Below are 23,147 nucleotides of genomic sequence, written 5' to 3'. Positions count from 1 at the left end.
AAAAAAAAAAAAAAAAAAAAAAAAAAAAAAAAAAAAAAAAAAAAAAGCTTCAGAAGGATCCTGTGCTCTCAGGCTTCCCTCAATTTTGTTTCCCAGGGCAGCAACAGCTTCTAATGTTGGCAGAATCTTTCGTATTACCAAAGGGGCAGCTGCATTGTGGCCTGTAGCGATTGTTCTCTTTTTATAGGAGCCCACGTGTCCAACTTCTTCAGTTTGCACTTCACGTGTCCCTGGAGCCACAGTCAAATTGTCAATCACATTGTTTATTTTTGTTGCCAGGGGAAGGTGAGAGGCCTGCTCAGCAGAATCAGGAGCTGGGTTCTGATTTCTCTTCAGCAAGGCCTCACTGAAGGAAGTTGCATCAGATGTTGGCTTGACCCAAGGGAAAGCCATTTCACACAAATAGGAATCAAATGGGATATGTGGTACAAAGGGCCTGAACTCTCTTCCTGGGTCTCTTTTGGAGCGAAAGTGTCCACCACAACCACGACCTTTGTCGCCTCTCATGGTGCCTTAAATCCCAAACAATGGAGGCCACATCAATCACCCCTCCCCACCTCCCCCCTGCCCTTTTTCCTTTTACCATCTTGAGACAGGGTCTTGCTATGTTATTCAGGCTGGTGCTAAACCCCTGGGCCCATGCAATCCTCTTGCCTTAGCCTGTCAAGGTAGCTTGGATTTCAGGTGCATGCCACCATGCCTGGAGAGTCTTCATTTCTAATTAGCTCCCACGTGATGTCAGTACTGCTGTTCCGCAACCGCATTTTGAATAGCAAGACTTTTTAGGACTTAATGAAGTAATCAGATGCTTGCGCCTATACATAGACTCACAGTGAATATTTCAGCTATAAAAGTTACTGCTACAGATGCATCAAATGGGCTACCGTAAACCAGAAATGACCTTGCTGTTGGTGATTCAGCATTCCGAAATGATAACCCTTAGTAAGGTTACAAAGAAAACAAAGTAGCAGTTTCCTCTAAATTCGCATGGTTTAGCATGTGGTGTGTATTAAAACTATAAAAAACATACTGTGTGTTTATTTTTATGTGAAATGAAGGAACATTCTTGGCTCAGATGCTTGGCATTTCCTTTACTGTCCATGGAGACAGTCAGAAGTCATGCATGGCATAGCACAATTCACTGAGAGATTCTGCCTACCAAATCCCAGTTTTGGCTTCTAGCTGCTGCCACAATCCCCTGCCTCTCTGAATTTAGAAAACACCCCTACAGATTTCTAAAGTGCCCACAGGAGAGATGCCATCTATAGAGAACCTCCGAACCCAGAGGCCAATGAAGGAACAGGCCATAAAATGACTCAGAGGTGTGATATGACTGCTCCTAGTTTCTTCAAGCAAATTGTCCCATGAGCCAGGGGCCAAAGAAAATCAAGTAGAGAGTCACAGTTACTGCACAGAACATGAGCGCAGAGCCGTACAGTCTTTCCGGAGGTGTTTTCTCTGCTGTTCACTTTGTTTCCTTAGTAATTGGGGAAAAAGTTTCTATGGCCATATTTGCAGCTGACAGATTTGTTTTGCACCGTGCTGCAAGAGGGTGTTAAGTGGAGGCCTGTGAAGAATCTGAAGCAAATGGATATTATTTTGGGGGGAAAAAAAAGTGTCTAACTTCCTAGTAACCACAGACTGGATTGTGTTTTTCCAGCTTAATTTCTGTCTCTCTCAGTAGCCCTTGAGTGTCAGAGACCACTGGCATTCCTCCAGTACTGGAAAGGCGAGAAAGCAGTTATTCAGAGCAACATAATCCTCTGAAGTTCATTTGTACTTTGTAGTTTTCCTGAAAGCCTTATTTTTACCAAAACATAAACTGATGGATGTGATCGAATGAAAATAGCAATATGTAGGGTGAGTTTTATTAGTTGAATAGGAGAATGTATTTATTTGCTGCTTCTAAATTCACATGGTCACCTCAGATAGTCTCTTAACTGAAAACATTTTAGCCTCCAGAGAAGCAACTTTCTTTGACATTGTGTGTAATTCCAAATATATATGAGATGAATTTTTCTGCTTTTGATTTCAAGCATTTTTGTAACATGAATATGAAAATGATATATTCATTAGACTGTTTGAAAAATAAATTTAAAATTTGAGGAAAAAGTTAAAATGCAAATAAGCATATGTGTAATCCTACCACCCAGAAATGACAACTATTAACCAGATTTTTCTTCTAATCTTTTTTTGTTTAATGAAGAAATATATAAACGTGCTCACATTTTAACAAAATTAGAATAGCGTCACTACTTTTGTATGCTGGTATTTTCACTTCTGTTATGAAGTGTGCGTCTTAATGATACTAATTTTCAGCCCTTGTTATTAATGGAAAATTTTGAGGTAATTGTGGATTCATATGCAGTTTTATGAAATAATACCATGAGAACCCTTCTACATTTAGCTTGGTTTCCTCCAGTCGTTAATTTTCTAAAACTATGGTATAATATTGCAATCAGGATATTGACTTTAATACAGCCTGCCAGGTCGAACATGATGGTTCATGCGTGTAATCATAGTACTTTGGAAGGCTGAGGCTGGTGGATTACTTGAGCCCAGAAACTTGAGACCAGCCTGAGCAACATAGCAAAACCCCATCTCTACTAAAAAATACAAAAAAATTAGCCAGGTGTGGTATTCTGCACCCGTGGTCCCAAATACTTGAGAAGCTGAAGTCAGTGGATTGCGTGAGCTTGGGAGGTTGAGACTGCAGTGAGATGAGATTGCATCACTGTACTCTTGCCTGGGCGACAGAGGACTCTGTTTCAAAAAACAAAAACAAAAACAAATCCTAACAAGTGTAGTCAGATTTCCCCAGTTTTGCTTATATGCCTTTGTGTGTATGTATGTATTATGATGTACGCAATTTTATCATGCATGTAGATTTGTGTATCTACCACCACAGTCAAGATTCTGAACAGTGCTAATACCACCAAGATCCCTTTTATAGCTGCACCCATCTCTCTCCTGGCCCCTCTCAAACTCCTGACAACCACAAATCTGCCTTCAATTTCTGGAACTTGGTCATTTCAGACATTTTATATTAATGGAATATATAATTTTTATTGCCAAGTAGTATTTCATGATCTGTGTATTCCACAGTTCTACCACTTACCTGTTGTTGAAGGACATCTTGGCTGATTCTAGTTTTTAGCTATTACAGATAAAGCTGTTGTGAGCACTTGCATACAGATCGTGGTTGTAGTTCTTTTTTTTAATTTAAATTTTCCTTTTTCTGGGAAGAATGTCCAAGAGTACAATTGCTGGTTGAATATGTAGGGTTTATTTTTGTTTTTATTTGAGACAGAGTCTTTGTTACCCAGGCTGGAATGCAGAGATGTGATTATAGCTCACTGTAGCCTTAAATTTTTGGGTTCAAGCAATCCTCCTGCCTCAGCCTCCTGAGTAGCTGGGACTACTGGTGTATGCCATCCACCCTGGATAACTTAAAAAAAAAAATTTTTTTTTTTTTGGTAGAGATGGGATCTCTCTAGTTGCCCATGCTGGTCTCAAACTCCTGGGCTCAAGCGATTTCCCTTACTTGGCCTCCCAAAGTACTGTAGTTGCATGAATATGAGTTTTCTTATATAGCTATACTATTTTACATCTCACCAGCAGTATGTGAGTGTCATCCAGATTTTTCACATCCTTGCCAGCATTTGGTGGCATCACTGTTTTCATTTCATCCATTCTGATAGGTGTGAAGTGCTCTCATTGTGGTTTAAATTTGCATTTTCTTAATGCCAAATGATGTTGAGCATCTTTTCATGTGCTTGCCATATATATATCCTATTCAGTCAGTTGTCTTTTCAGATCTTTTGCCCGTTTTCTAATTTGATTGTTTATTTTTTTCAATGTTGACTTTGGAGAATTCTTTATATGTCCTAGATATTTGTTGTTTGTCACCTATGTGATTTGCACGTATTTTCTCTCTGCCTATAGCTTGTATTTTACTTTTTTTTTTTTTAAGATTTTGGGTTTTTTTAGGGCAGTTTTAGGTTCACAGCAAAATTGAGAGACACGCCTATAGTTGTCCCATATACTCCCTGCCCCCATACGTGCACAGCCCCGTTATCAACATCCCTCATCAGAGTGATGCTTTCATTACAGTTGGCGAACCTGCACTGACATGTCATTATCACCCAAAATCCATTGTGTACATTAGGGCTACCTCGTGGTGACATAGCTCTGTATATAAATTTATAATGACATGTTTCCAACATTGTAATATCATATACTAGGGGTCCCCAACCCCCAGGCCACAGACCAGTACACCTGTAGTCCCAGCTACTCAGGAGGCTGAGGCAGGAGGATTGCTTGAGCCCAGAGATTTGAGGCTACAGTGAGCTATGATCACGCCACTGCATTCCAGCCTGGGCAACAGAGACTGTGTCTCAAATAAAAATAATAATAATTTTAAAACCCTAAATATTCAACCAACAATTGTACTCTTGGACATTTATCCCAAAAAAAGGAAAATTTAAATTAAAGAAACAACTACAACAGCTGGTACTGGTACTGAACTGTGGCCTGTTAGTAACTGGGCTGCACAGCTGCAGGTGAACAGCGTCAAGTGAGCATTACTCCCTGAGCTCTGCTTTCTGTCAGGTCAGCATTGCAATTAGATTCTCATAGAAGTGTGAACCTTATTGTGAACTGTTCATGTGGAGGATCTAGGATGTGCACTCTTTAGGAGACTCTGACTAATCCCTAATGATCTGAGGTGGAACAGTTTCATCCCAAAACCAAGCCCTCCTATCTCCTTATCATGGAAAAATTATCTTCCATGAAAAACTGTTCCCTGGTGCCAAAAAGCTTGGGGACCACTGCCATACACAATATTTTCACTGCCCTGAAAATCCTCTGTGCTCTGCCTGTTAGCTTTCTTTTTCATTCTCTTCATGTGGGCTTTCACAGAGCGAAAGTTTTAAATTTTGATTAGATTCAGTTTCCCTTGAGTGGGTCATGCTTTTGGTGTCAGGCCTTGGAACTTTTTCTATGGCTCTATATCCTAAAGATTTTTTCTTAAGTTTCTTCCTAAAAGTTGTATAGTTTTACGTTTCACATTTAAGTGCATGATCCATGCTAAGTAAATTTGGTGTGAAAGATGAAAGTTACCCTTGACCTGTAAAGTAAGGTATGAGAGGCAGGTGAATGCTGCCTGTGGATGGTCACTTGCTTTAGCACTATTTGTTGAAAGACTATATCCTTCCTTCATTGAATGCTTTTTGTACTTTGATCAGTAATCAGTTGGGCATATTTTAAGTCTATTTCTGGGTTCTATATTCCTCTTCCCTTGATATAGTTCTTTTTCCCTTTGCCAGTGCCACAGTCTTGATTACTATGGTTATATGATGAGCTTTAAAATTGGGTAGAGTGATGCTTCCCACTTCCTTCTTTGTAAGGAGCATTTTGGCTAGTCTAGGGCTGAGCTGCTTGTTGTCACTGGGTCTCCTTTTCTGGCTTTGCATACCCACCCATCATGCTAATTTTTAATCTTGGGTTCATTTTCTAGGTTTCTTTTCAGAGGGTGTTTGTTTTACTAAAGGAAATAAATTCCCTTTTTCCAGGGAATTTTTTCTTTTTTCCTTTGAGTACCCTAAAAGCTAACCGTAGAAGTTAAAATTGTGGATGCGAATGATGTTATTTATGCCCACTTAAACCTGCCAAACTCAGCTGGATGAAGTAGCATGTGCCTGTAATCCTAGCTATTCAGGAGGCTGAGGTGGAAGGATAGCTTGAGATCACAAGTTCAAGACCAGCCTGGGCAACCTAGTGAGACCTCATCTCTTAATTGCAAAAAACAGAAAACAACAAAAAAGCAACTTTTATTAAACATCCTGCTATGAACTTGTTCTGTTTTTGTATTATCTACTTGCTTGGGCATCTAATATTTAAGTTCTTTTTATTTTGTTCGAATTATCTGTATGATTGAGAATGGGGATGAAGATATGGAAAGTACTTGTTCTCTATGAGTACTTTGTTCAAAAGCAGAATGGCTTTGTACTGAGTCTTAGTAAACTTGAACATAAATAGAAGTGCAGAGGGTCTGCTAGTATTTGTTTAAACAGAAAGTTTTCAGGGGTTATCTTCTCTGGAAAATGTTTCCAAACAATGTGACAGCAAAATGATAGTGTAAATTGTAATGTCTGTCCCAGTTGGATATATAAACATATGAATTGCTTTTTTTCTTAAAAATGTTTGGGTGGTTTATTTAGAGTAAAAAATGATATAACCCACATTCTAAAATAATGATAGAATAAAATAAGGATTTTATTTTTCAGTGTCATATAGATGCTTTGTTACTTTCTAGGGACTCCAGTGAGAAATGGAATTATGGGCATAGCTTATTTGGGGCAGATGTTTCTAGATTGTAGTCTATAAATGAGACCCAGTCTTTGAAAGAGAAAGGGAATAAATTATGGGAGAAAGGATTTAGAATTATTCTTAGTGTTATAAATAATGAAATGGCTGCTCTTAAGTAATTATAATGGCATTTTAGCTGGTAGACCAAATAGTACCTAAGCCCTATTTTCAAAGTCCCTGAGACACTAATGCACAGATGATAAATCAAAGTATGAGAATGTAGGTGCTTTGTCCCTAAGCCCTACTGCAGATCTTGATTAAGTAGGTCTGGATCTGTGGACTCATGGAGAACTCCTTTGCTAGAATGGCTTAAAAACTCAAGAAGGCCAAAATTGATTCTTCATCTTCCCCACTGCCCAAACTAACATACTGAATCTTTGCATCCCATTGTGAGAAAAACTCATACTATATATTTTTGACTTGCCTGAAAGGATAGTTCCAGTATGTATGCCTGGTTGTCCCATAATTGCTATCATTATTATAATTTTAATAATTTGAAAATAGCATATTACATCATGATTATATTATTTCAAGTGCTGGCTGGGCATGGTGGCTCAGGCCAGGTGTTGTGGCTCATTCCTGTAATCCTAGGACTTTGGAAGGCTGAGGCTGGAGGATCTCTTGAGCGCAGGAGTTCAAGACCAGCCTGGACAACATAGCAAGACCTTGTCTCTACTAAAAATTAAAAAATAAAAATTAACCAGATGTGGTGGTGTGTGCTTGTAGTCCCAGCTACTCAGGAGACTAAGGCAGGAGGATCACTTGAGCCCAGGAGGTTGAAGATGCTGTGAGCTATGATTGTACTACTGCTCTCCAGCCTGGGCAAAAGAGCAAGAGACTGTCTCTAAGTAAATATGACAATCAATTGATCAATCAATAAGCCCTGCTTCACAACAGTGCCCCTGTTTGAATGATAAATGGTATGGTCACCATATTCTTATTATACTCATGTCAGAGACAGATCAAAAAGAAAGAATGAATGACCTGTGAGAGATGGTACCTTGTAACTTGGTGAAGACCTGCTCAGGGCTGCTGTCCCTTGGTGGGTCTAGGCTGAGGTGAGGATAGGGTAGGACACTGGAATCCGAGGAAGATGCTAGAACTGTACTACCTAGTGTTATGGAAGAATATAAAGCATACAAAGAAAAAATGAGAGACATAAGGCCTTTGTCTATAGGATGCTGTCTCAGCTTTCTCGTTTCCATACTTAGAAGGGAAAAAGCTTTGGGATCAAAGAGAGAGATAGCTAATCTTTCTACCTTCTAAGTAAGGACTCTGCATGCCCTCATCCTACTTAAGAAGTAAGGACCCTGGTCCTGCAGTAGTCCTAGCCTTTGCTACCACCCAAGCCAGCTTCATGCAAACTAGGCCATATTGGTATGTAAGACTGAGAGTACTGTTTTAAATAAACATGCCCTAGATTTATTCTAGTTTATAGGAAAAAAAATAATTTTTAAACCAACAACAATTATTAACACAATTTTTGGTGACATTTTCCCACACCCCTGTTTGAAGATAGTGGGTTTGAAAACTGCAGGCCAAGAGTTGTGGGCCTTGAATCACAGGCAGCATGCAGAAGCTCCTGAGGATGCTCCCTGTATCTGGTTCTGTGCCTTGGTCTCCCATTCTCCTTTTTTCTTGATGGCCTTTCTTTCCAGGGGCATTTTTTTCTTTTTGAAGTAGAGTCTCGCTCTGTCACCTAGGCTGGAGTGCAGTGGCATGATCTTGGCTCACTGCAACCTCTGCCTCCTGGGTTCAAGGAATTCTGGTTCCTCAGCCTCCCAAAGTGCTGGGATTACAGGTGTGAGCCACCATGCCCGGCCCCAGGGCATCTTTAATTAAGTAATGGGAATGCAGTTAAGGAAGTGGTGAGATTTATCAAAGAATCCTTAGGAAATGTCAGCTACAGCTCTTACCACCATGGCTGCTGGTAAAAGGATGCTCCTGAGATGAAGTAGTCACTGAGTGCTGGATTTTCAGGCCCATCTCACTGTGTGGGATTCATATGTCAATCACAATGAAAATGAAGGGTGCTTGTGACCGTTGAGTATAAGATATTTATTTTATTTTGTTTTTATTTGTTTATTTTTGAGCTAAAGAAGTAGGCAGGTAAACAGAAAACCTTCACTACACAATTGACACACTGTAGAGGAAAATTGCTTTGTTAGTCTAAAGATTTGCTTAGCTGACGAGAAATTAAACAACATGATTGAGGAGGAAAACCTGAACAAGTGGAACACGGAAGTGAGAAAAGATTCTGTCACTCTTTACGCCCATTATTCAAGTTGGAAGATGGGTTGATTCTTAATTATTCATTTGGGTGTCATTGCGGATAGAAAATCACCATCATAGAAGGATACATTAAAATGAGTAAGAGATTTTCAAAATTCACAGAATAAGTATGTGTGGAATTTCGCAGGTTTTCAGGAGCCTGTTGAGTTCCTGGGTAGGAGAGAGATGTCACGCCAAATGACAGTTTTCTTGTTCAAGGAGTGTGAACACAACAGGCTGACAAAATTTGAAAAGAGCAGTGCTGATGAGCAAAAGGAAAGAGAAGAAAGGATGGCTCTGGGCTTCCTGCTGTTAGTGAGGCAAGCTGTGGGTGAGTGTCAGTTAACCAGATATGAGTCTGCATCCAAGAATGTGGAGTGGACTTGAGGAAGTACCGGCTACCTATTCCCTGACGTGACCTGTTCCCTCCACTTGGGGACAGTGGACATCTGTGTGTATGTTTTCCCCTAATCCCCTTGTGTTTTTGCTTGTTACCAAGTAGCTCTTTTGTTTTGTTAGCAACAAAGCTTGATTTAATTTCTTGGTTTGCAGAATAGATACTTAAGGAAAATGCAACACTGCTCTCACTTTGCTGTATAAGCAGCTAATTTTTTAAGGAAAAAGAAATACAACCTGTCAATGATTAATATGGTGTTGGATTTTTGTCTTTGTGCGCAGCACGTCCACTGATGTAGTGCATTCCTTTGTGGATTGGGGTTCGCCCGAGGTGCCTCTCTTGGCATATGAAGAGTTTGACCTTTGACGTGGATATGAAAGGGTAGGAGAAAGTACAGAAATTGCCACCAAACTCCCATACTAACTGCAGATAGCTGTGAGGTCTGGAGAGTGAAGGAACACGAAGTGATGATTCTGTCTCCTGAATCCTAAGTCTGGGTCCAGTGTTGATTTTTAAAACCACCTTTCTGTTTCCATGTGCTGAGATTCTTCCCTGTTACCTTAAGCACCCTGCTCAAGTCTAACATTCTTCTTCATTGTGTCCATCAGTTACCTGAAAATCCCCTTTGGTCACTGAGACCCAAACCTTGCTGGTGTGTCACTGAGTCAGTTCAAGTCTTTGATATCACTGTGCTCCTACCCTCAACCCAGCCTCTGTTGTTGGTGCCCTAGTGACTGCAGAAGCCTCTTAGTCCCCCTGTCTCCACCTTGCTCTGTACCCCTGCCGGCTAACAATAAAAATCTCCACCCAAATACCTTTTTTTTTTTTTTTAGGTAAACAAACAAAAATACAAAATAACGTTTAGAACTAGAAAATGAAACGTTAAAAAAAAATCCTGAATGTTTATCTCCTCAACTTATTTAACCTAGTCTCAACTCTAAAGATTTTCACAGTGCTTCAGAAATAATAATATCTGCACATTCTCCTAGTTAACCTTAAACTACCCTGAATTGTTGATCTCTTTCTCATCATGTATCTCCCTGACCACCATAACATTTTAAATTTCCAAAGGGTCCTGCACAGCTCATAATAAAATACCAAGAGCACGGGAGTCATTGAATTAATAATTGTTGAATTAGATTAGGTACATTGGGAAAATCCCTTTGAATAGCTCATTAATAATGGAGTCTGGTATGTTTGTATGTGGGGAGCAGACTAGGATATGTCATTCTGTATTGTTGAACACAATAGTGTCCCTCCAGAAAAACACTGTTGATTTTGTGTGATTCATTGACAGATTCAAAGGATGGTGTAACCATCTGTTTTCTATAGCTCTTGAGGAAAGAACAAAAGGATTGGGCTTTGAGTTGAGAATGAGAAGAAGGGGGCAGATAAAAGGCAGCTTTTTTATCACTGCTCAGGTTGTATAATAATCAACTGGCTTACCCGGGAACTCTGCCACCTCCTTCCCGAGTCTGAATAAAAGGAGTATCTTCTCCTTTGATAGAGATGGTGGACACAGCCTTTACTAGATGACCTCTCTGGCCTGGTCCAATTCTGTGTTTTTAATTGGAGTGTTTTTCTCCCTTATCTCCAGATTTACTTTTGAAATTACAAAAACAGTAAGTTTGTTTAAAAAAATCTGAGAATTCTGAAATTTATAAAGCAAAATCCCCTGCTCCAATTACTTTTCTTGGAGTTAATCATGATTATTGCAACTGTGATTATTTGCTGTATGTATTTTCATGCTGTTTAAATAGAGACACGTGTGTGTTTATGTCATGACTTTCATAAAGATGTGATTAAAGTTTTCATTCTGTCCTTCAGCTTGCATCTATCCTCAACCTTATCATGTGTGAGTGCGTAAGTCTCATTTCTTCTTAATAGTTATGTAGAATTTCTCTGTATAGATATACCATAATTTTGCAATTGTTCTCATGTGGATGTATGTTTGGGTTTTCCCAAAATTTACTGTTAAACATAATGCTACAAATAGCCTTTGTGCTTTACTAAAAGCTTGTCAAAAATATGCACTCAATTTATCAAATGCTTTCTTTACATTCTTTGCCGAGATAACCATGTGATTTTTCTCCTCTAAACTATTGGCATATATAGGGAAGTTTAAAGTTGTCAAACAAGGTGAAAATTGAGTCCTGTCGTAATTATCTTTGAAAATCCATTAAATCATCCCTGTTTGTGCTCTAGCATTTCTCAGTAAGAGCAACTCAGCCCAGTTTTTTTTCCTATTGGAACAGAATGTTGTTTCTTTGGTTGAGCCCATGTGAAGTGGTTGGCTTGTATTCTAGAGCCATCCTTTATCAAAGACAATTGTTACCAATTTTGTTACTGTTGTTGTTTTATTTTGTCTTATTTTTAGCTTACATTGTTGAAATTCATAAGCTAGAGGTACATGTGCCACTGCGACGCTGTAATGAGCCACCTCATTAGATGGCTCCTAGAATTTTTGAAGTAAGCCCTACTTGGTTTGTGATGGGTTTATTTTTTGGTTTTGCTTTTAATATACCGTTGAATTCATTGTGCTGCCCTGTTTTGTGAATTCATCTGAGTTTTTTCTGTGTATTCTTCACAAGTTCTCTAATAAATAATTTTTATCTGTGTTCTATAATGTACGCTTAATAAAACTTTCCAGTGGTATTTTTCTGGCATTTTCCTCCCGTTTTTAAATTGCCTTTTATACTTTGGCAGAAATTACTTTGAGATTGATGACTGCAGCTTTCCAAATTGATTTATTCTAGGCAAGCATCTTCTTCTATTCTTGAAATTTAGAGGCCATGGGGGTTCTGTTTTTAAGGCTGATATGTTGCTGTTTCAAATTATACTTGAAACTCCGAACATATGGAGCTTTTCATCCACCCTTCCAACACCCACGTAAGTGAATATCATACTTTTATTTTCATTTGGCCTCATGAATCTCAGTGCCCACACATTGTGATCGAGACTGACGTTGTGGCTGAAGTTTTGTTGGGGAGATCAGAGAGCGTCTGGTCAGAATGTTTCTCTTTCTCTAATTTCTGATTCTTTTACGAGATACAGCAGAGCCCACTACGTGAATACTTGGGAAGTGCAGCTCGGGAATATCAATGGAGCTCTCTGTGTCCTCTCTATTGGGAACCAGGCAAATTGGGAATCTACTTTTCAGTGTCTGCAGGAAGTTCAAAGTTTATTTATTAACACTAAATGCATCTGTTGGGCTGCGGTGATGAGATTAATCTTCATTTTAAAATATTTGATCTGTAACTGATTAAGCCTTGAAGCTTTTGCTGTAGTACAGATTTAGACTACTGATGTGCCTGGGAAGTGCACCAGGTTCTGAATTATACAGCAGGTTATATAGTGGGCAGCCTTCAAACCAGAGAACACCTGGGTCCAGCAGGAGTGGGAATACTGAAAAAGTGAAGGGCACACTGGAATTTTTTAAAAATTTATTTTGGTGATGACTCTGAGGGGAAAGGCAGTGTTGAAACTTGTCTGAGAACATAAAGCCTTGGAAATAACTGCTGCTAGATACTAGGGAAAGCCGAACTGTGTTAGTAAAAGAGAAAGAAGGGGTTGTTCTTGTGATACATAGCCTCTGACACCTTGGCCCCATTCCTAAAAATATAGTTCCCATATGTGGAGTTTCACAGGCACCTCATGGGCTTGGGAAGGTCTGTGATCCTAGGGGAGAAATAAAATGACTGGTTCTTGAAAATACATTTGAGGGCTTAAATTGTTTAGCTTTGGCAAGAATTTTAACCAAAGGCCTCATGCTGATAGGGCTGAGATTGGCTTTTCTGTGCTTTGTATTATCTTGTTGGGCTTGTCAGAATCCAAAATCCACAGCTGTAACACGCAGAAATCTTAACTACTTAACACAATTTTAAAGGCCTCCTTTGACATGGTCTTTGCTTCTATCTTCAGTGTTGCTGCACTCTTGAACACTAGGCCTAACCTTACTGAGCCATCGTATGAGCTTAAATTATTAGTATTTTTTGAGATGGAGTCTTGCTGTGTTGCTTAGGCTGGTCCCAAACTCCTGGACCCAGGACAGCTTCCAACCTCAGCCTGCCTAGTAGCTGGGACTACTGGCACATGCCACTGTGCCCATGCCACTGTGTATGCTTAAATACGAGGTGATCCTAATGGAAGGCATTCCTCCATTTGCTAATGAGAAGAAAGAGAGAACGTGCTTATGTTTTGCCAACATTCTTGAATATATAAGATTTTAGGACTATAGGTAAGACAGAAAATGCCTATTTATAGTAGTTCTTAAACTATACTATATACAATATACTATACAATATACAATATACTATATACAATATATATACAATATACTATATACAATATACAATATATATATATACTATATACAATAATATAACTTACATATTTCTGTGCCCACATGTTATAGGAATGTACATGCAGGGCTCACCAGTAGTGAGGTGAGTGAGGTGTTTGTGTCTGAAGATCCAAATAACTGTTGCTTTAGTGAATGCCACAGCTAGAAGCACCCTTAGAGATCCTGTCCATGGTCATTATCTCACAGATATGGAAACTGAGGCTCATTGTGGGCACACAGCAGGCTGTGGCAGAGCTGAGTTCCTACTTGTTTTAAAATTGGGGCAGGAATATCTCTGGAGGATATAAGTATCCAAGGTAATATGCCTAGGGGCTAAATATGGCACACCTCAACAAATCATCTATCTAACCAAAATATTTGGTGATAAAAGTTAAGTAGTTGAACTATAAATAATTTATACATGTTTTTACATAAAAACCAGACACAGCTTACTCTGGTCCACAGCACAAGATTAATATTAAAGTTTAAGATAAACTAAGACATCAGGAAATTTGAGGCAGTTATTTTAGGCTTCACTTCCAGACCATTAGAAGAAATTCATTCAGTGTCTAGCCATGTAAAAGTGTATAAACATTAGGAGAAATGTTTAAGAGCTTCTGCACTATACCACTTGGAGTAGTATAAGGATGCTCTCCCATGTGTAAAACTTGAGTCATGGAACCTTGATTCTGGTGAACAAAAACTCGCAAGCCTGGGCACAGGTGCAGCAGTTCTGTGTGCCACCAACAGATGGCGCTAGCGGTTGTTTATGTGATGCCCTTTTGAGCTTGGGAACAAATATTTTTTAATACCTTTGCAGAACCTGTCGTAACACATATATTGAGAAACTAGGATAGAAGAAAGCAGTTTATTATACTTGATCATGGCCTGGTGGCAAATCACTTAAGATTAATTTATTGCCTCCTACTATAATTTCATACTCATAAAGAAATAAAAATAATTTCTTTTAACACTTTGATTGTGGCTAGGGCCTACCTTTGATAGAGTGTACTGGTAGTACATGCTTTAAAGGAAGAAATTTGAATTTGGTTACAAGTCTGTTTGCTCCAAAGTCAGTTTCTGGTAAATGGATTTATTGGTATCTGATCAACTGAATTGATAACAGTTTCTGAGTAGAATCCTATTATGGTCTCATAATCCAGGAAATTTTCTCCTTCCTTTTCATGCCTTACAGACACCCTTCTATTCAACATTCTGTTAAGGATGTTTTTTTCCCCTTCTTATTGAAGATTGTTCCTATTTTTATTTGACAACCTCAGACTCTTGCAAATATAGCCATTTTCATTCTATTTCTACACATGGGTGTTTAAAGTAAATGCGACGTAAACCAATATAATCTGATATATTGTTATAAATTGGTAAAATTAAAAAAAAGTCTTCTTTGTAGGCGATTTATTATCAGCAATTTCTCATCTGTACAAATACAGCAAAGACTAATTTTGTAAAGTACTTTCTTGCCATGGAACAGATTTGTGTTGGGTTGGAGATAGGATCTGGGATTGTCAGACTAAAGCCACCATGTCTATAGTGTAGACAATCCCCACTTTTTTTTTTGCATTTGGCTTCATAAATGACATGAAAGCATTTCGTGAATCAGAAAAGAGGAACATGTCCCCCCTTGTCATTTGGAGTCAAGATTTCTAGTAAATTCAGTTTACGGCAGTACTGGTTTGCGGATTTTATTTTTCCCTCCCAGGGTTGCAACAACCACTTTGCATAATGGGAAAATTGCATCTTCAATTTGGGATTAAAATCTACCTCCCTCAGATGTGAAGTGGAAACTAAGCCCAGTTTTGTACTTATGGTGATTGTAAGTCTATCAAGGAGTCTGCCTTTGGCCAGGTTTCCTTACAGTTATGTGAGAATTGGCGTTGTATAAACTTTTTGTTTTGTGTTGATTTGGTCATTGCATCCTCTCTGTGCAGTGTGGAGTGGAAGCCTGTCAAGGAGGGAAGTGGTGGGTATCTAAGCGATTTCACAGACTGGATTGTTAGCCATGGAAAAGTTTGACATACAGTCTAGCTTTGCCCACTCTGTAGCTAAATGAAGACTTTGAGGTACAGAGAGGGCAAGTACCTTTCTCAAGATGACATAATTAATTGGTGACAAATGATGGACTATTCTGCCGCACCCCTCAACACTCTGACTCTCTGAATCAGTGATAGGGCTTGCTATCTGCTTTTTTAACCCATTAAAAATATCCCCTAGGTATTTCTAATATATAATCAGGTTTAAGAATTCCTCTACTTTATTTCTCTTAATTTATAACAGTGGTTTTCAACCAGTGGCAATTTTGAATTGCAGGGGACATTTTGCTAGCCCGTTTGGGGAAGTTGGTTCTTATTGGAGACATTTTTAATTGTCACAAATGTGGATTGCTCCTAGTATCTAGTAAGTAAAAGACAAGGATGCTACTGCACATCCTACAATGGATAGCAATGCAGAGCAAAGAATTATCCAGCCCCAAATGCCAGTTAGTGCCAAGATTGAGAAATACCTGCTTTACAGTGATTAATAGCATTGGCTCTAGAGTGCCAAATCCTGGTTCAAATTCTAGCTTTTACGAGCTCTGTAGTCCTAGGCAACATAATCAGCCTCTTGAAGCTTAGTTGTCTCATCTGTAAAATGGGGATTAACAGTTACTTCACAGGGTGGTGGTGAGGAGTAATGCAAAGTGCTTAGAAGAGTTGCATGTCTGATTCTATATTCTCAACAAGCATTAGTTATTATGATAGCTATTAATATCATTACAGTACACAATTTTCAGTTATGTTATGACATCATAAAATGCTAAAAACAGTGAATGAATAGCTCCCAACAGGAGAAACTTACATAAAGCACTTTGGCACATTCTAGAGGCTTAATACATGCTTTGTTGATTTTTGCTTAATTGAATAATATGAATATGGTTATATATGTGCCTGTATACCTTGACTTTTTTCTGTATATATCTAGTAAGAGTCATAAATAACAAATTTGCAGTTTCAGGGCAAGGGCTTTATTTATCTACATTAACTGTGGAGACCACTGAGGTTCCTGGGGAAGAGATTAACAATGGATAACCTTCGGCTGGTTGCAGTGGCTCACACCTGTAATTCCAGCACTTTGGGAAACCAAGGTGGGTGGATCACCTGAGGTCAGGAGTTTGAGACCAGCCTGACCGACATGAAGAAACCCTGTCTCTACCAAAAATGCAAAATTAGGCAGGTGGTACATGCCTGTAATCTCAGTTACTTGAGAGGCTGAGGCAGGAGAATCGCGGAGTTTGCTGTGAGCCAAGATGGCACCATTGCACTCCAGACTGGGCAACAATAGTGAAACTCTGTCTCAAAAATAACAACCACAACCACAATAACAACAACAAAACAGTGGATGATAAGCTCCTTGGGTACCAAACGTGATCCCAGAAAAGGCAGCACATACCCACTATATGGTTTATTAGCTCTGCAAAAAATCTTAGCAAGATTGTAAACTCATTACAGGTAAAGACCTCTGTTATAATTCTGTCTAGGCCTCTGCCAGACATATTGATGGTACTCCATAAATAATTGTTTTGGGGCTGAGAATTTGAGAGCAACCTCTAAATTTTCATGAAACCTGCATAAAAGCCAGAAATTCAGATAACTCAGATTCTGCTCAAGTCATATTAAAAAAAAAACAAAACCTTAATGTTGGCAATATTGAAGCCAGGCGCTTATGTATATATGTATATACTCTTGGCATATGTGTTATATATATATGTTATGTATATGTAAATATACACATATATACATGTATATGTACATGCATACATATGAGGAGTCCTCAAAAAGTTCATGGAAAATATAGAATATGATAAAACTATATATGGATTTCAATTTTTTCCCCACAATAAACTCGTACTCACTTGTTATAAAGTGGCTGAACAGGATCTAGTTTCAGATACTAGGAATGATGAGATATCAGTTTGAAAAGAACTAACAGAGCAATGTGAATTCTGCTAAAGCACCAACAATTATCAAATTTATGGTGAAATCATTGATGCTTTACCAAAAGTTTATGAGGGCAATGGCTCAGAGAAATCTGCAGTTTACAAATGGAAAATTCATTTTAAGAAGGGATGAGATGATGTTAAAGATGAAGCCCACAGTGACAGGTCATCCACATCAACTTGCAAGGAAAAACATTGATCTTGTTTGTGCCCTAATTGAAGAGGACCAACAATTAGCAGTGCAAATAATAACCAACACCACAGGCATCTCAACTGGTACAGCTTCTGCAATTCTGGCTGAAAAAGTAAAGTTGAGCAAACTTTCTACTGGATAGGTGCCAAAACCATTGCACTGGCTTAGCTGCAGACAAGAGCAGAGCTTTCAATTGCAATTTTAAACAAGTGGGATCAAGATAATGAAGCATTTCTTTGAAGAACTGTAACAGGAAATGAAAGATGGCTTTATCAGTATGATCCTGAAGGCAAAAGACAATCAAAGCAATGGCTACCAAGCGGTGGAAGTGGTCCAGTCAAAGCAAAAGCAGACTGGTCGAGAGCAAAGGGCTTGATAACAGTTATTTGGGCTCTTCGAGGCATTCTGCTTGTTGACTTTCTGGAGGACCCAAAGATGATAACATCTGCTTATTACGAGAGTGCTTTGAGAAAGTTAACCAAAGCTGTAGCAGGAAAATGCCTGGGAAAACTTGACCAAAGAGTCCTTCTCCACCATGACAATGCTCCTTCCTGCTCATTCCTCTCATCAAACAAGAGCAATTCTGCAATAGTTTCAATGGGAAATCATGAGTCAACTTTATAGTCCTGATTTGGCTCCTTGTGACTTCTTTTTGTTTTTGTTTTTTTCACGAAGTCCTGGTAAGTTTTTTTTTTTTTTTGAAAACTTAAATGTACCTCTACAGGACTTGAAATGCAACTCACATAAACCTTTTTAAGAAACAGGGAGGAAACAAACCCAATTAATTAGGTCCTAGTTCATCTCTCATGGTCCAATGGGAAATTGAGATTCTAAAGGCTGAGATATGATACATTTCTATCTCTGCCCTGAGAGTTATTCCTCTTAATGATACAGTCTTGCAACTATTTCTGCATTTTTTAATATATCAAGTTAACCCTATAGTTACTTTAACCTCTTTTTGTTTTCTAATCTTAAAAAGCCTGTAAGGGACACCCATTTTTTCTTCAGTTAATAATGTAAGAAAGATGACATTGACATGGTTAAATTTTCAGGACCTTCAGTTCTTTAGGAATGGACTGAACGGCTGGTTCATCACTAACAAGAAAGTGTTGAATGGATGGAGTTTACGTTGAGAAATAAAGTTTATATTTTTAATTTTTATCATTTAATTCCATTTTTACACAAACGTTTTGAAGTCCCCTCCTATATATGATGTAAGTGTGGTATGCTGGTAAATGTTTAACACCTGGCTCTGGCAGGGTATGAATGATGTCTCTGACTACAGAGGTGGGAAGAGGTGCTAACACTTGACTCTCATAAGCCAGTAACATGCCTATTCCAGTGCACAGCTATTTAATAAGCCTTGTGTGCCAGGTACTATGCTAAGTGCCTTATTAAGTATATCCGTTCATTTAAACCTTACATCAACCCTTCTGGTGTAGATGTACTATTATCATCCCCATCTTGCTGATGCAAAAACTGAGGCAAAAGGAGTTTACGCACCTAGCCCAAGGTCACACAGCTTGTTAGTAACAGAGTTAGGATGAGAACCCAAGCAGCCTGGCTTTGGAGGTCATGCTCTGAACCTCAATATTATACTGTTATCTCTCAGTGAAACCTGATGTTACTAATTTAATTTTTGTTTAATTAAGGAAAAAGTTACACAGGGAGCAAACTGTTAGTACATAGCTAAACTTTATGAAAATCCCTTGCACTATGCCATATACGTGTCCAGCTGTAGATGGGGGTATTAAAAAAAAAAAAAAAGGTTTCTTCTTGGCTGGGTGCTGTGGCTCACCCCTGTAATCCCAGCTTGGGCAACATGGCAAAACACCATCTCTACAAAAAATGCAAATATTAGCTGACTGTGGTGGTGGGTGCTTGTAGTCTGAGCTACTCAGGATGCTGAGGAGGGAGGATTACTTGAGCCCAGGAGGCTGAGGCTACAGTGAGCCATGATTGCACCACTGCACTCCAGCCCAGGTGAAAGAATGAGATCTTATCTTATAAAATAAAATAATAAAATTGAGTTGGTCTCTCCTTTAAGAGTACAGAATTTATCCTGAGAAGACACGCGTTCCTCCTGGTGCTCTCACTTGTCCCACACATGCAGCCCTTTCTTCCCCAGCCTATGCGAAACACACATCATGCTTCTCATGCGGGAGCGTCTCTGATGGCCTTGGAAAGTATAATTAAGTTTTACCTTCTGGCTGCTTTTCTCCCAGGAATTGGCCACTGTGGAATTCTGATGAACCAAACTCTGTTCTGTATTATATTCAATCATTCTATTGAAACCATTTTGAAAACTCCCCTCCCATCCTGGCCCACCCACCTCTAATACCCATGTATTCTAGTCCCACTTTCCAATTTTTGAATTATCCGTCAAGGCCTAGCCCATTGCCCCTTCTTCATGGGAGCCCTTCTAATGGCATCAAATAATTTAGATAAATGCTTTTTGAAAATGAAAATGTCTTTCGTTTGAACAGTTTTTTTCCCCTCTGTTCTCATTCTGAGCAGAAGGAATGGCCTTTTCACTCACTGTGAACAAATAGGACACTGCTGTTTATCTTGCAGGAGAACATTGTTTTTTTCATGCTCATCTCTCCCAATGGGATAATTGTAGGTATGTCTGAAGGCTTCATCTAGTTTGGGATGGATAGTTTTGCGGAGGAAAGGGTTGTGAAGCACAGTGCCCATCTCCCCCTAATGGTGGACCTTGCCTGTGATCATGAGCAAAGGGTGCAGCTGTTGAATTTCTGGAAGAGTCCAAAGCTTTCTTAGTGATTGATCTGTGATGAATCCTTGCAGTGGAGAAAGGGTGAGTAATTTTCACCAGAATGTAGAAATGGCCATGAGTGGAGCGGGAGGTTGTTTCATGTTTTTCTACAGCCTCCACCACTAAGATATTAAAAGAACATTCCTCAGCATTGTTTCCTGCAATTTATAGGTGTTTAAAGGAAATCCATGGTCAAAACAGTCTAGAAATTGCTCATCGAAACATATTTTAGACAAGTTTCATTTGTATCTTCCCTTCAGGGCTTCTCAGAGCTTTTACTATGCTAACATGTGATTGAATATCTGTAAGGTTTTATGATAAGCAGCATTTTCCAAACTCACATGCCTCAGAATTTTTTCTACTCAAAGCATTCTGTTTGACTTGTGTTCAGCTGAATAGCCTTTGGGGAATTCTATATAGAAAGAATGTTGGGCATATGGGGATGACCATAATAAAATCTATCCTAAGCAGGAGTCTTGTCATCATTCTCTTAAGAAAGTATATTTCCAAATCACTATTTATAGTATCTCTGATGATCTTTTAATGCTCTTTGTACAACGCCTTGGTTACTAGGATTAGTACATTATGAACGCACATACACAGATGTGGAAAGTTTTAAAGAGGTAGGAAATTTGCTGAGAGTGATAGGGAGTTGATGGTGAACCCTGCTCTGGATTGATCAACAGGAGTCAGTGTATCTGGGATTAGTACTGAAAGCCTCCTGACTCAGCAGGTAGACTTCTGACTAGAGTTCTGGGTGGAGTTAGTTACTTTTTGAGTCACCATACGGAAAGTGTTTGAATTTTTTTTCCTTAATGGTTTAAAAAAGGTGTTGCCTCGAAACAATATAGGCTAAACAATTTCACAGTATGAGCCCTGTGTAACTGTAAGTATTCTATGGCATACTAATCAAATTTACCAAAAGTAGGAAGAATAGTTTTTTAAAGATTTTTGTTGGTTTTGTTAATGTATCACAGTGGTTCATAAACATGGGTGTGTGGATCAGGAGCTTTTAAAACATTCAGATTTCTGGGCTCCACTGTTGAAATATAGGAATTTGAGGAACAGCCCAGGAAATGTTCTAAGAGTGATGAAATACTGTCAGTTGGTGTGTGTGTGTGTGTGTGTGTGTGTGTGTGTGTGTGTGTGTGTAGTTATGAGTTATGTTCTATAAAGTTACTATGAACACTTAGGTAGCAAATACTGATCTCCTAAGGGAAATACAGGATTGGGTTCCTGCGAACTTCTGGTCACATTTTCATTAACTGATCAATACATAATTGTATTTTACTTGTGTTTCTGTTTAATGTTTGTGTCTTCCAAATCACATATGCAGTATTTCTTTATAATAAGATGTCACTGAGAATGTCCTGATCCTTTATAGCAGTGCTGTTCACTATGTATTTTCAAATTTTTCACTTCACAAATCCACAAATTTCGCCTGTTTTCCATCTTTTTCATAGCCTCATGCACTATAGATGTTACTTATGCAGCCAATTTCCTCTTTCTTTTTCTGGACGTACGTTATTGTGGATTCATTAACACCAAACTCATAGCCAAAAGGCTCATGCCTGAATGAAGCATATGCAGCACACCATTTTCTCTGTATGGCTGCTAAGTTTTAAAGAGGTAGGAAGTTTGCTGACAGTGACTGGGAGTCAAAGGTGAAACCTTGCTCTAGATTGATAGCATGAGTCAATGTATCTATGATTAGTACTCAAAGTCTTTTCTGCCTCAGCATGTAGACTTCTGGCTAGAATTTTGGGTGGAGTTACTTTTTCAATGACCAATGGAAGGTGTTTGAATTTTTTCTTTTTTTAATGGTTTAGGGAAGTTGTTACTTGGAGGCAAAAATATAGACCGTATACAGCCTTCTTGCACTTAGAAACGCTATACAGTCTGCAGCACTCCAATTGGAGATCATTTTAAACAGGGAAATTACCAAGAAAAAGCATAAAAATGTGAAAGAATGGCACTATGGACTGTAAAAAGCACATTTGTTCACAGTATGAGAGCTGAAACATGAGAACTGGACATGGTCTTGTTTGATCTCCACTGGAAACATACTCATTGGTCAACTACAATTTTTCACTTTCTGCATATGCCCATAAATGACCATGAAAGCACCATGAGTATTGATTTTGAGGTTTCAAACAAAATTCAGTGAGTAGGCAAATTTGAAAATATGGAATCTATTACTAGTAAGGATGGACTGTTTTTCTCTACAGAAACTGGAATGAGAAACCATTGGTGTGATAGAGTTCAAATTCCCCTCCACCATTTGCAACTTAATAGTGGTGTGACCTTGGATAAGTTGTTTAATTTATCTTGACCTGAGTTTTTTCATCTGTAAAATGTGGCAATATCAGAAGCTACCTCATAGGGTTGTTATGAGCAGTAAATGAGATTATGATCTGAGAACATTACCTTATACATATACATGTTCTCGGAATGAGCACTATTAGCCTTCGTTGTTATTGGTGGTAGTAATTGGTGGTAGTAATGATGTTATTAGACTCAGAGACAGTAAACCTGAATATAGTGTCTACCTGGCCCATGTATGCAACTGGCTTATTTTTTCTCAACCTCTTGTTTACTTTTTCATGCAATACATACTGTAATAATTTCTTGGTGAAGTTGTTGTGTGCATTCCATGAAATATCACAGGTGACAATTTGTTCAGCTCTGAAGCCCATTGCAATAGTAGTTGGGAACTGTTGCAGTGGCATGGAGCAGTGTGAATGTAGCTTACCATTTTCTAATGATCATAAATATCACTTAGTTGAGATATATGTTTTCTAATGGACA

At 38.7% G+C, this 23,147-nt stretch overlaps 1 protein-coding gene and 1 pseudogene across 25 annotated transcripts in view; one reads left to right on the top strand and one right to left on the bottom strand.

Annotated features, from left to right (window-relative positions):
• Positions 1 to 507, bottom strand: part of LOC116559196 — a 1,538-nt pseudogene extending 1,031 nt beyond the window's left edge.
• Positions 1 to 23,147, top strand: part of MAGI1 (membrane associated guanylate kinase, WW and PDZ domain containing 1) — a 677,285-nt gene that overhangs the window by 348,984 nt on the left and 305,154 nt on the right. The gene's annotated exons all lie outside the window — the stretch shown is intronic.

This window comes from Sapajus apella, unplaced genomic scaffold (genome assembly GCF_009761245.1).
Source record: "Sapajus apella isolate SASKATOON/1434 unplaced genomic scaffold, GSC_monkey_1.0 scaffold23, whole genome shotgun sequence".
Taxonomy (NCBI): domain Eukaryota; kingdom Metazoa; phylum Chordata; class Mammalia; order Primates; family Cebidae; genus Sapajus; species Sapajus apella.
Note: the sequence above shows the minus strand (reverse complement) of the source record. Positions and strands in the feature narration are given on the sequence as shown.